General features: G+C 38.3%; 1 pseudogene; it reads left to right on the forward strand.

Annotated features, from left to right (window-relative positions):
- Positions 1-1,410: 1,410 nt before the first annotated feature.
- Positions 1,411-13,895, forward strand: LOC122353786 (annotated as a pseudogene).
- Positions 13,896-14,233: the final 338 nt, after the last annotated feature.

The following is a 14,233-nucleotide window of genomic DNA, read 5'->3' on the forward strand; positions in this document are numbered from 1 at the left end:
TTTCTTGATTATCATGCGCTGGAATGAGAGTATAGTTCCTAGTCATGTCAGCCTAGAAATTTCGTTTTCGGTCAGGCTTAGTGCGCGATGTAACTACAGAAGAGTCCAGTCCAAAGAGTCCAAATAGGAAAAATAGGAAACTCTTTGATCATTTGGTCATTTTTAAACGTGATGCTTCCAGTCTAATCCGATTCAATGATCTATGCTAAGCTATGAATGGGTTCAACTTTTTGAACTCTGGGGAGTTTTTTTCAAAAAAGTGTTCCTTAGAAATGCATGTAACCAAAATGCCGCGTTTCAGAGCGTTGCCTTCATGCTTTAGACTGCATCAGCAACTTTTACCATGGCTGTTGTTTACTAAACATTATGCCTCATGCGAATATGCAGCCATTTCTCACAGTTTCTCATTTCTAAACGGTTCATATGCATGTAGGAAATATTCCAAAACCTATAAGCCAGATCATTATTTAATGTTTTGCTGTTGAAGTGCGTTTGATTTTAATTGGTTTGAATTTCCTAAAATCATTTATATTAATAATAAAAAAACATGGTTGTGGTTTTACTTGTGGTGCAAGTATTTAAAAGTAGTTTTTGTCATATTTTATTTTACTTAGTGTTGCTTTTAAGTATTCAGATGAATTAATTGAGTGCTTTAACATCAAAATGAAAGATGGTAGTTTAACAGTTATTATATAAGTTGTATTTTATTATTTGCATCTAACATCTGTTTATTAAGGTCTTTCCATGAACTAATCAAACCTACACAGAACTGTGACCCATTTTTGGGTCCTGACCCACTAGTTGAGAACTGCTGTTGTATATCATTGGCGTCCGACCCCCACCTGCCCTTTACAGGGGCTCTATCTGTTGTCCTGACGACAAAGTCTGTCCACCGGAAAAATCTGGCCCTTTGAAACAGTAAATCAGCTCGTTTGAGCGTGCGAAAAATTAAAATAGATTTTTAAAACAAGTAGTGGAAGTAACGTAATAATACTGAGAGGCATTTTAGAAAAGAATCTACAATCACTCTGACCAACTTCTGCTTTTTAAAATCAGACTCAAGCTATATTCTCTCATAGCTTCATGGACGTGGGAGGAGGTGCGACAGCAGTTGTTAGAGGCGATTCGGATTGGCTGACATTCATGAGAGCAAGACACATGTCATGAGTGAATGCTGCACTCCCCGCCCTTATTGTGAAGTGTCTGGACTCAGGGTTTATTTGGGCAATGTGTGTGTGTGTGTGTGTCCGTGAGCGTGTGACAGAGAGCAACAAGAAGATCGGAGGACATTGAAATTTAGCAAACAGAAATACAGGCAGATTCACAGATGCTTTGCTGTATCTGTCAATTCTACGCTGGCTTTTGAATGGGATTTATGAACTGACTGAACATAGGATTCGTATCTCAGAGATGGAGGTCAGTATCGTTTACTTCTAAATAAATTTAACATCTTCAGAAACAACACATCGCTTCTTTAGGTGCATCTTCAGACCCTGAATGAAGTAAATTAAGTGATTGAAAAAGGAACCCGTTTTCTTGTACGATTCTTACAGCCAACTGCAGGGATTTTACCGTTCAGACGTAGTGTCAGCTCTAACCCCTGCCCTCAATGCCCCGAGCCTCGTATAGACCCCTGAATTCGCAGAAGGTGCTTTGTAACGTGATACCGCTAACCCTGAGAGTGAAAGGAAGAGAATGGCACTTTATGGCTGTCGTTAACGTGCTCTCTTCTTTTGATCGAGTCGGACTGGAGAGGTTACAGGAAACTTTGTACTATTATAGATGGATATTAGCACTTTCACTATTCAAGTCCCGTCTCTGTGAGAGTAAATATTTTTATGGTCGTCTGATGCTGTTAGTAAAGACCTCATTCAACTGCCGAGCTTTATTTGTCGCTACTGACCATTGCTGTGGTTTGCGCTTTTGCAATGATGTTTCCAAAGCCAATCGGATCGGATATTGACCATCGCATGTGACAAACATTGATACATTTGCCTATTTGACATGTTGAGAGTGTCAAGTGAGTCTAGTTTGAAAAATTTTGCCCATTTCTACATCCAGCTGGTCAGGACAGGAATTGATTTTAAGTCTACATGACTGATCTACTGTATTTACTTTGATCTGCTTTCACATATTGCTGTGGTTTGTACACCTGTGGATCAACAAATGGTGAAATATAAGCCTCAACACTCATAACGGCATCGTAATTAGTCAGCGTAGGATTCGGGGTTTTTTGACGATGGGTAAAGATTCTTCAATCATTTGTTGAGCAGCATCTCTTTGGAAATATTTTTGCGACGTGTCTTTACTTTGAATCAACTGAATGGATCTTTGCAGAATTTTCCAAAAGGAAAGACCTTACTGACCCTGAAAGTTTGAATTTAAGGACGTTAGGACTTTGGGTTATTTCCGTGACCTTTATTTGAATCATCTGTGATGTGGGTGACATACAATACTAATGAAATCACACCTACAGACTGGCCTGATTCCTTTCACCCACACTCCCAACAAGACATAAAAAAGAAGTGTGTAGTGAACATATCTTTGTGAACTTTTATTTTTAGTTCCTTTTATCAAAGGTCATTCTTAATAGTCAGTTAATGGAAAGTGCAAATTTTCCAACTCCCTAAAGTTAAACAATTGGGTTCGACCATTTTCGAACCCATTCCCGGAGGTCTGGCGGAGCGCTTTTAGCTGCAGTTTAGCATAGATCACTGAATCTGATTAGACCAGAAGCATCTCGCTCAGAAAATTTTACACAGCTTCTGAAAAGCATGTTTTTAGGAACTGTGTAATTGAAGCTACTGCTAAAAGTGTTCCCTAGACCTGGACATCGGCTGAATAGATTCAGAACTTAACTGTTTAACTCTAGAGAAAATTGGCCTATTTTAATTAATTAATTGCTTTAATTGAATGCCTGTTCCTCTGAAAGTTAATACGTTATTAGGTTACATTTTATATCTCACTATATTTATTACATATTAAATATAGAAGCGTTTAAAATATATGTCTGTGTCTACATTTAACTAAATTTATCTAAGATAACTAAAACTTACCCGATGAATTGGGGTGTGGGGATTTACAAACACTGTCAAAATGTCTTGACGATGTTAAAAGTAAAAGTAAAGCAGAAGACAAGAAGGGTCAGGAAATCAGCTTATCAGCTTCTAGATAAAACCAGGAAAAGAGAAAAGCTTTGCAGAACAGATCATTGTGACTTTATTTGCCGTATATCATATTCATCTTGCATAATCTGCTGTGTGTCTTTACGTTCAGTCGACTAATCGTTGCATTGCATAGATGCACAACATTTCCTGTGATGCATCCATTTCAAAACACTCAAATCTCCAAAAAGGAGAACTTGTAGCTAGTGGTGGGATGATTGCACTTACCCATATTGCTTATCTAAAGATCAGTCAGTCATTATTATCTCCTATATCCTCCCTGGAAAAGTTTATAGAAATAAACAGATCCATGAGAATTGATGGGTCCCAGGAAGTAAACTCTGAGAAACAAGAGGTTTGTGTATGATATCATCGTTGTTGTTACACAGGAAATACCAAAGAGGTTTAAATTGGAAAGTTTATATATAATGATTGGGTGTTAGTGATCGCTAACCTAGTTCTTAACATGACCTAAACAGCAAAGACCAATATGCCAATTAATATACCATAAATGTAGATATATATTCACATTTAATGTGTAATGTGTATATATATATATATATATATATATATATATATATATATATATACAACCTTTTAAGTTCAACCAAAAATGAAAATATGCTAAAAATGTACATAAGCAGATGTAGTTTCTTTATCAGAATAGATTTGGAAAAATTCTACATTATAATGTTTGTCCAGCATTGCATCGTGAATGGGTGCCGTCCAGTATGAGAGTTCAAACAGCTGATGAAAATATCACAGTAATCCACATCATCACATCACATTAAGAAACATGTGTTTCGCATATTGGTCAGAAAGTCCCTTGCTGTCACTTCTTGAATTTAATAAGCTGAACCAGACCTTATGGCTATATATGTTTTTTTCCTCATTTATGCCTTCTATATTGCTTGAAAATGAAAACATAAAGTTAACTTCTGTCTAATGCATAGAAGTGTGTGGGATAAAGTTGTCACTTCTAAACAAGTCTTTAAACTATGAGATGAGCTTGGAAAGCAAGTGGAATGTTTCTTGGGTACACTATTTGCATGAAGCACATCTCAGACGGTCTACATCGGTGCATACTCACGCACTCACTCAGTGTGGGAAAGTCTAATAGATCATCTTAACAAGGCAGCTTCCTGTCCCTATGAAGAGATGCTCATTGCCTGAGCCAGTGACCCTGTGAGCATGCTATAAATATTTATGCCAAAGCAATACTCTCCACTCCAAAAATATTCATCCTTTGGAAATATGGACCATTTGGTCTCATCAACAGCTTCTCTGCCGTCTCAAATATGTGTGCAATTTTTAAAGGAGTAGTTTACTTACTATCTTTAGTGGGAAAAAATGGAAATTGTGAAAAAATGCAGTATAAGAGTGGTTTGGTCAATACGGTGGAAGTCAGTGAGGTAGTTTTGGCTTTCATTGTATGGATGAAAACAGTTAAAACATTCTTTGAAATATCGGCAGTTGTGTTTTGCAAAGGAAAGCAATGTCTCTCATGGGTTCGTGTATATTGCATTAGAAAGTTCTAATGAAAAATCTGACGTCTGTGTTTTTCTCATTTTTTCATAACAGGCCTTTTTTTACTAGAATCCTGTGCTGAGGAGTGCTGACACTGGAGTTTTGCACTTTCACCCTTAGGTTGAGGGGTTAAGTGAATGGGAAGCTCTTTCACACACTAAATACATATTTTATGGAAGTATGAACACATTCTAACTGTAAAAGCTTACACTTATGAATTACTTCCAACACTTTACAGCTACACCAGTTTATAGGAATAGCCTATACGTAGTTCCCTGAAGTAAACAAATTAGAATTTTATTCAATTTTTTTTGTGTGTTTTTTAAAGAGGTCTGATAGTGCTTCGCTAAAATATATAAAGATATATTGTTGTGCGATAAATTCAATATTGATGATATGCTGCGCATCTAGATATTATCACTATGTGAAGGCACAGTATGGCATATCACGATTTTTATGCCGTATGTGCATAGAGAGAGAGAGAGACATGAAGGAGAGAGACAGCTGCTACTTGAGAGCTGAGGCCAGCTGTCCTGGTCTGATCTGCACAAGCAGGCGTGTGCTGGAATCCCAGCTGAATTTGACCTCCTTTCTCACTGTACACACGCGCATACTCCAAACGCAAACTTAGAAATGTACACACTCAGCAGTCTTCCCTTTTAAGACACGTGTGTGGTTGTACAGGCCAGCGGTAAATTCACTACAGTCGCACCGTTTCAGCACACGGTATTTGAGCACAAAATGCTGCTGGTTTAGCAATAGTGAATGATGTTCAAACCTTTTTTTTCTTTGCAGGAGGAAAGCATCACAAAGCAGAATTGCAGAAATAATGCTTTTCTTAAAAGGTCTCCCTGTGTTTCATTGGCTGGGAAAACAGATAGTCTTGCCCCAAAATATATATATATATATATATATATGTAAACTATATGTTTTTCTGTTGTAGTTAGCATTGTGCTATACATAACTGACATGGCACTTCATGCACAACCACAAAAAATACATATCTTCTCATTTTGGATGTTAGCAAAACCATGCTCTCGTTTGCAGCACACACAAAGCATGCCGGGACTGGCCCTGGTGTGTTTTGTTCTACGTGGATCAGTGTAGGAGGAGGGCCTGCGGTTTGTTGTGGTCTGCGTGCATTAACCAGTGCCTACGTCGCAATCGACTGCCTGGCTTGCAAGCGGAACAGGTGCTCAGTATGTCAGCCATGCGGACTGAATAGAGGCTTTGTCACAGAGGATCCGTCCGTGAGCCATTTAAGGCAGCGCTTGCATCCGTCTCTTATCAGCGGGGAGTGGAGCTTTGAGGAAGGAAGGCTGGCGTGATGGGGGAGAGGATATGGGGAGGGGGAAGAGCATCAGCTACTGCACACACGTGCATACACAAGTACACACATGTAAATTACATTGAAGAGGTGGTAATAGTGTTTTTCAGCAGAGAGCGCCCCAATTTAGTAATTATATTTAGGTTTTGGTGGGTTTTGAGTCAGTCACAACCCACTTAATTTTTAAAGGATACGTGTGTGTGACCCTATACCACAAAACCAGTCATACGTGTTTTGACCGGTAATAAAAATGTTTTTGAAACTGAGACGCATACATCACCTGGAAGCTGAATAAATAAGATTTCCACTGATGTATGTGTTTGTTAGGACAACATTTAGCTGAGACACAACTATTTTAAAGTCTGGAATCTGAGGCTCTAAATATTATGCTTGATATATTAATAATTAGTAAAGTAATTCACTCGCAGAAATAAAGGTACAAAAGCTGTCTCTGGCGCGGTACCTTCTCAAAAGGTACATGTTCGTACCTAAAGACTTCATTTTGCTACCTTAAAGGTACATGTAAGTACTTAAAGTGTACATATCTGAACCTAATAGGTACAAAAGTGTACCTTTTGAAAGGTGCTGCCCCAGTGACAGCTATTGTACCTTTATTTCTGAGAGTGTTTTGTATAGGACATAATTAATATATGTACCTTGAAGTAAACAGACAGTATGCTAATAACAGGCATGTAGATAATAATCCGTAAAATAAAGCGTTACGTGATATATATGTGTGTAGATTATAAAATACTATACATATATTATGTATTAAATATATATAATATATATATATATATATATATATATATATATATATATATATATATATATATATATATACTCTGTTAGTTGATTTGGAGATGATTTAGACAGAATTAAAAATCTAATAATACATGTTTTACAACTAACTTTATCAAAACATACATTCATACATAGTGCCCAAATTATATATTTACTTATATTTGCTTATTCACACACAGCATAGTAGACATTAGTAATTCATAATATGTGTTTTGGCCAATGTTGTATATTGTATAATCAGAATTTGTATATTTAATGAAATATAACAAAAACGCTCCTAAGCTTTGACAGTTTAATTGGTTTTGCTTTGCTTTATGTTATGTTAAGTGACTGATGAATAGATTTCTGATCGTAAAAGTTCATGCTCGTGAAAGGTATTAGATCTATTATGCTCGACTTCTGTTTAATTTTAAGCATGTGCGCTGTTTGCCGCTGAGGAATTTGTGAGCACATGGGATGGGTTTAAATGGACGTGTGCACATACTAGAAGCGTGTGTACGTGTGTGTGGGGTAATGTGTGCTGAGTGAGAAGCTCTCCAGATGTCGCCCGCATCAAATCTCTTGTTTACCGCATAATTTGCAGGTGCAGGTGTTTGTCCGAGGGCCCGTTTATAAATAACCGTACAGACAATTGAAGTTCCTAAGCACCAAAATCCAGAACAACTGTTGAAGTCACAAACAAACAGAGTTCTGCTAAAAATTGATTTGAATGGATTCATTGTTCGCAATCTTTCCCACTGTTAAACAGTCTAGACCAGAATTTTCAAGAGAATACAGTTGCAGGAAGGTAGCATTGAGGAAGCATTGATCATCCATTCACCTGTTTTTGGACATTCACATTCTATGTTGTAATATTACAAAAACGTGCAATAATAAACACATTCAAACATGCAAAAACACACACTTGTAGTCTTGGGGTTGGTATGGTTTTTAATGTTTTTTTTTTTTTTTTTTAAATGATGCACACCAAAGTTTGTTCAATTAAATATATGGCAACAACGTTAATATTGTAGAATATTGTTATGATTTAAATTAACTGTGTGCTATTTTAATATATTATAAGTTTCCTGTAATGGCAAAGCTGAATGTTCAGCTGTCATTACTCCAGTCTAAAGTGTCGCATGATCCTTCACAAATGCTTATTTGGTGTTATGATTAAAGCTTATCCTTTGGTGAAATGTTTGTTATGCATCCATGCTGATTAAAAACAGTATTTTTATACAAAATATACCCCAAACGTTTGTATAGACAGAACAAAACCACATTAACCAAGCATATATCACGATAATGACAGTATCATATCTTTAAATAATACAAAGAAAAGAAAGTCTTCTTGCTCAGACTAGTAAAAACAAAACATTTTAACGCCTGAACAAAGTCTCAGAGGACATGTAGGGAACAAGGTCACAGGGATTCTTTTAGCAGGGGCTACGAAGTTGTGCCTAGTTACGCAAGGCCCATTATCCATGACACACAAGGCCATTGTTTGTTCAAATCCAATTCCAAGACGCCACTGCCGTCCATGGTGGTCCTTCATTGTGTGTCATTGTCATTCGTGTCTCCTCCTAACCAGTTAGCTGTCTTTAGAGACCCTTCTCTCACATCTTCTGTCTTCTGTTTCCTTCCAGAAGCTGTTTGCAGAGCTCTTTATGACAACATAGCTTGAAACTGAAGATGAGCTGGCTTTTCACAAGGGTGACATCATCGTGGTTCTGGAGAAGAACGTGGCGGAGAGCATCGGCTGGTGGAAGTGTGCTCTTCATGGGCGTCAGGGCCTGGCACCGGCGAACCGCCTGGCTCCGCTTTCCCCAGCAGAGGCTGAGAAACTTTGCGTGAACAAACAGATACAAACAGGTACAGAGAGGGACTGCTTGACCAACCACTCCAATCAGAACATCTATCAAACCCCAAAAGCTAGAAGGACACCAGCGATACCGATTTATGAAGAGATGAGTACGATATATAACGTGCCACTTCAAGCCGCCTCTTCACCAGATAAGCACAAGGCACAAAAGGATCTAAGAGAAACCGGGTCTCCTCAAGTCGTAAGTCTCTCACTAGCACAACTGCACATTTTCTATAAGTATCTACGTTTTTATGCACCTATAATAATCAGATTGATGCTTCAGTCAGACTGAGGTGCCTTCATGTAAAGACCTAAATAAATCCAAGCTTGATCTGAATTCATTTCAGCTGGATTGAAACAGGTGGTGTAGATTAACTCATGCAGGAAAAAATTATCATTATTCAGATTTAAAAATACCTTGCATATAATGTATAGTGCTGTGCTGCACATTTTAAATATATGTGAATAAAATTGCAGTGTTAGTGCTCATATAAACAGAACTTTCAGAACTTTGGATTTTCTCCCAGCCAATGAATGACAAAAATCATTGACACTAAATAGTTACATTAAATATAAAATATCGAGTGATTAACTAAATATTCCATGAAATCTCAATAGCCAGTCAATAGCCTGAGTGTGTGAATTATTTTGTAGACTATTTGTTGAACTGAGGCTAACAATAAGCAATGTCTCAGAAACTCCTACTGGCAAAGAGTTCACAGATGGGGACCAGGGGCCTCTCTCTGCGGGGACAGGTATGTAGCACAGGGGCTTTATGAGCTTGTAAAAGTAGCAAAGACAGAATTCAGACACCACTAACTGCAACCAGAAGATCTATGGCTGGGGACTCCACAAAGAGAGAGAGAGAGAGAGAGAGAGACAGAAAAGTAAGAGAGACAGGCAAGTGTCTAAGCAAGTTACTGTGTAATAAGTGAAGTAGTTGGGTTCACATGTTGCCCATTTCCCTCCTGCTTCAGGGAGAAATGTTTACCTTAGCAGCTTATGTGCAGCATGGCTTCAATTAGAAAACTGGGTTAATTGGGCAGGCAGGACACAGCAATGTGTACAACACTTTAAAGGATCCTGGCTCAACTTTAAGAGCGGCCATGTGTTGTCATCTCCATAGAGTATTTTTGCTTGTTTAGTTCAGTGCTTATACTTACACCTTTTCTCTTTTCAGGGTTTAACTGCCAGACATGGTGCCGAAATATATGATGTCCCAAGCCTGGTGAGAAAACCCTCGTTGTTCACAGTAAGTCATCTTGAGTTTTTTTTTTTTTTTTTTTTTTTTTTTGGAGGTGGGCCACCTAGAGGTCTGCAAGAGGGCCTGCAAAAAAACTGAGAGACAAAAAGAGGTATAAAAAAGAAACAGCATAAAAAAAATAAAATAAAGGAAGACATAATTTTGGGGGGATCACTGAAAAGTTGAAAAACTCTTGCACTCTAGTAATTTTTGATTGTTCAGATAAAAGAAGACGAAGATCGTGTGAGTGTCACCTTAAGAAATAATGTGTGAAATGATATTGATCAAACTAAGCATCATAAATTGTGTAACTTGTCTTTTAAAGCCATCTATGCTGCAGCCTTTGGAAACGTCAAACACAGAATTTCATAATAGATATGAACAGCTACAAAGTATGAGATGTCCGACTGCAACCAAGAAAAAAGTAAGCATGGTAATTCCTGTAAAGCAACTCATATCATTAAAACTTCACTAATGGATCTCTGATTTAGGACAGAAACCGAATCAATTATATTTTTGAATTATTGTGTGAAATATGCAATTTATTTACTTCTTTCTAGGTTGCCAAATTACCCCCGACGACTTCCCAAGACCCCAATTATGACATCCCAGTGCCCTCCATCAGTGAGGAAACTCAAAAGCCTCTTTGTGGTTATAGTACCATGCCGAAGCCCTGTAAGTCTGAATGGATTTATGACGTGCCTGTTTTCCCACAAAAACAAGGATGTGATACTTGTTACTATGGCACCATGCCACCCAAAACTATGAATTCAAACAAGCCCCTTTATGACACTTTGCCAAATCACAAGTGGCCTGAAAAGGCCAGGCACAGCCCCATTCAGCCCCTCTATGACATCCCTAAACCGAGCAATGCAGTGGTGCAGTCTTGTACAGATATTGGGGATGCAACAACTTCATGCATCTATGATGTCCCACCCGGTCTTAAACAAAGAGAGAGCACTGTAGTGTTACATAGAAAGCCAAGGCTTCCAGAAACAGACTCTAAAAGAACCGTGAATCTCTTGAGTACAGTGATAAACCTGGACCCATGCACGACCAACTTCATCATTGGCCCTCAAGGGGCAGAACGATGTCCAGGCAGCCTGGGACAATTAGAAGGGATGACGAGGACAACAAAAACCACCAGAGGAGCTCAACGCTGTCCACCTCCTCCACAGCTTCCAGTTCTTCCAGGAGCTCATGCGACTCCTTCATGTTGAGTTCTCCTGAACCTGAGCCCTTGCGTGAGGTCACACTTTCACAGGAAGAAGCCAGCAACAGGTTGCTTGAGCTGCAAGAAGCAGTGTGCCAAACTGTGCCCAAGCTTATGCTGTTCGTCAGCAGCCAGTGGAGAACCAAAGAACATCTGAGTCAGCACCTTCATGAGATCCACATGGCCACCAAAGACGTGACTGACTCTGTCACCTGCTTCTTAAACTTCGCCTTGGATGTCAGAGGTAACGCTCAACGGCTGACAGACTTTAACCTGCAGACCAGGCTTCTGAAGCAGCTCTCTATCGTTGAGGACTCGGGCTTGATCCTTCAGCAGGCTGCAGGGACTCTGCAAGATCTGGGCTGGCTCCTGGACACGCTAGCTCAGGATGAAGGCCAGTCGCAGACGCCTGACCACCTAGAGCGCTTTGTTATGGTGGCTCGAACCGTACCAGAGGATGTGAAGAGGCTGGTATCCATCCTGAATGCAAATGGAAAGCTTCTTTTCAGAGTCCCGGCTAAGGAAACAGTGGTGGACAACATAGACCATTATGAGAGGAGAAGTCACAGTAAAAGTGAACCGATGGTAGACTCAGGAATAGATGAAAGTGACTATGTACAACTTCAGGTAGGCAAATCACACCATAATTCTTTTTGTGTTATGATGTATTAATGATAATGACAGATATTAAATGTTCATGGTTTACAGATGAAGATCTGCACACCTGTTCTCCAAAAATACAAAACATTAATAATGAACTATCGAATAGATGATGTTTCGAGCATTCATCTAAATGTGAAAATATAAGCAAGTGACATGCATGATAAAATATTATTGTTTTAATTTCTTATATCTTTAGTGATAAATGATATGGCACTGATATATTTTGTATCCCTGCATGTACAAGCATTGATTAATATTATCTGTATACACAACCATTCAAAAGGTTGGGATTGGTATGACCTTTTATTTTTATTAAAGTTCTTATGCTCACCCAGGCTGCATTTCTTAGATCTATTAACAGTAATATTGAAAAATGGTACAATTTAAAATAATGTTTCAATATTTTTCTATATTTTTAAATATCCTGTGCAATGCATAGCTGAATTTTAATCAGCCATTTCAGCCAGTTTTCACATGATGCTTCAGAAATCATTCTTATCATTCTAGTTTGCTGCTTAAGAAATATTACTTTCGATTATCGTTTAAGAAATAATAATACTGTTTGCCTAAAAATCTTAACCAACACTATTGCTTTTCAACAGACAAAGACAGAGTTCAACCAACAGCCAAAGCCAGCAAAAAGCAGTTTTAAATCAAAGAAGAATGGCGATACCTTGAAAAAACAGGTAAAAACTTGTGACCCTTTCAGTGCAGGTGACTGTATTGCATTAAAATTTCTTAACTGTTTTATTACTCATTGTGTATCTTCAAAAGGTTTCCAAATCGCAGTCCGTTAACCCCTGCAGTCCACTCCAGACCTCCAGGAAGCCTTCCATCTCTGACCACTGCCGGCTGTATTTCGGAGCTATTCAGAAGGCCATCAGCGTGTTTATAAGTAGCCTGGATGATGGCCAGCCCCCCGAAAAGTTCATCTCCCACAGCAAGCTGGTCATCATGGTGGGCCAAAGACTTGTGAACGCTCTGTGTAGCGAAGCTAAAAATCGAGAGGCCAGCAGGGAAATGTTATCTATGAGCAATCAGCTGTGTGCCCACCTCAAGCAACTGGCCATGGTGACCAAGAAGGCAGCTATGAACTTCCCAGACAAACTGCCTCTCCAGGAGGTGCAGGACATTGCCAAAGAGTTGGCTCAAAGGGCACAACACTTCAGAATGTCACTGGACGTCTGAGCAGCAGTTTGCCATCTGTCTGCCCAGTTTATCGTGTGGAGGTGGTCTCTTGAAGATAACATGGTATTTGTGAAATATCTCAATTTGTGTGATTTGTATGCGAGTCTAAACCAGCCACCCTTAAAACAAGCTCCTATTTTTGTTAGTCTGGATGAGGAGGCACTGTTAAAAGTAACAAAGAGACATCTTATAATTATGACCTCAGATAATGACATTGATGTGTTTACATGCACAACGGTATGCTGATGTATAAACAGCAGTTAAGGTGTTTACATATAGATATTAAAGAGGTGTTGCGATCAGGTTTTGCGGTCACAGTAGTACCATATAAAAGAACATTGTTTGAAGTGTTTGCATGGATTTGTGTCGTTGTTGGGTTATTAATCAATATTACTGTATCATTGTGCATGTAAACACATAAAGCCAACGCAGAAAACGTGCTAGTTGCTGCGAAGATGTTAAAGCGACAGTTCGCCCAAAAATGAAAATTCTGTTATGTTATGATATGATAGGACATCATTTTTTAAAAACAGTAATACAGTATCGGTCTTAAACATGATCTGGGAATCTATTAGTCTTATTCTTTGCGGTGTTCTCATTCTGCCAAACCTCAGACTTTAAACGACTTAAGCAAAAATTGCACTTTTAATGTTGCCCAACACTGTATACATATTTTTTTGATCATAATAAATAAACAAGATGTATGTAGATTACTATATTATGTTTCTGAAGATTCAGTGTTTGCGCAAAATGTAAATATGTCCTCTATACAACTGAAGTTACTTTTTTTTGTATCATTTGTCAGTGTTCTAGTTTTCAATATTCACACGCTGTAAGAACGTAGTATCCTGTTTTTTCACTTATTATTATGTCTGTGAAAAAGTTTCTTCTAGACACAAATAAAATGTTACTTAGCAACATTTTCTGACCGTTTGTGTCTTATGTGATAGCCTAGCTGCTGAAGGCATAGTTAAAAAAAACCCTGCCTGTCTTCTGTGGAACACAAAAGAACATATAATAATATAAGGATGTGTTGGTTACCGCTGATTTCCATTGTACAGATGGAAAAAACCCCACATGCACTTCCCAAAATATATTTACGTTCCACAGAGAAAAAGGTCAGAGACTTGTAGAGACATCAAGGTGAACTTTTTTTTTTTAAGTCGTCTAGCTGTTTTACATTAAAAGGGTTCAAATATTACATATGTTAATGAATGTGCAAAATTGTCTGCTAATGAAATATGTCTGGTTTCTAATG

Source organism: Puntigrus tetrazona, chromosome 11, assembly GCF_018831695.1.
Source record: "Puntigrus tetrazona isolate hp1 chromosome 11, ASM1883169v1, whole genome shotgun sequence".
Classification (NCBI taxonomy): domain Eukaryota; kingdom Metazoa; phylum Chordata; class Actinopteri; order Cypriniformes; family Cyprinidae; genus Puntigrus; species Puntigrus tetrazona.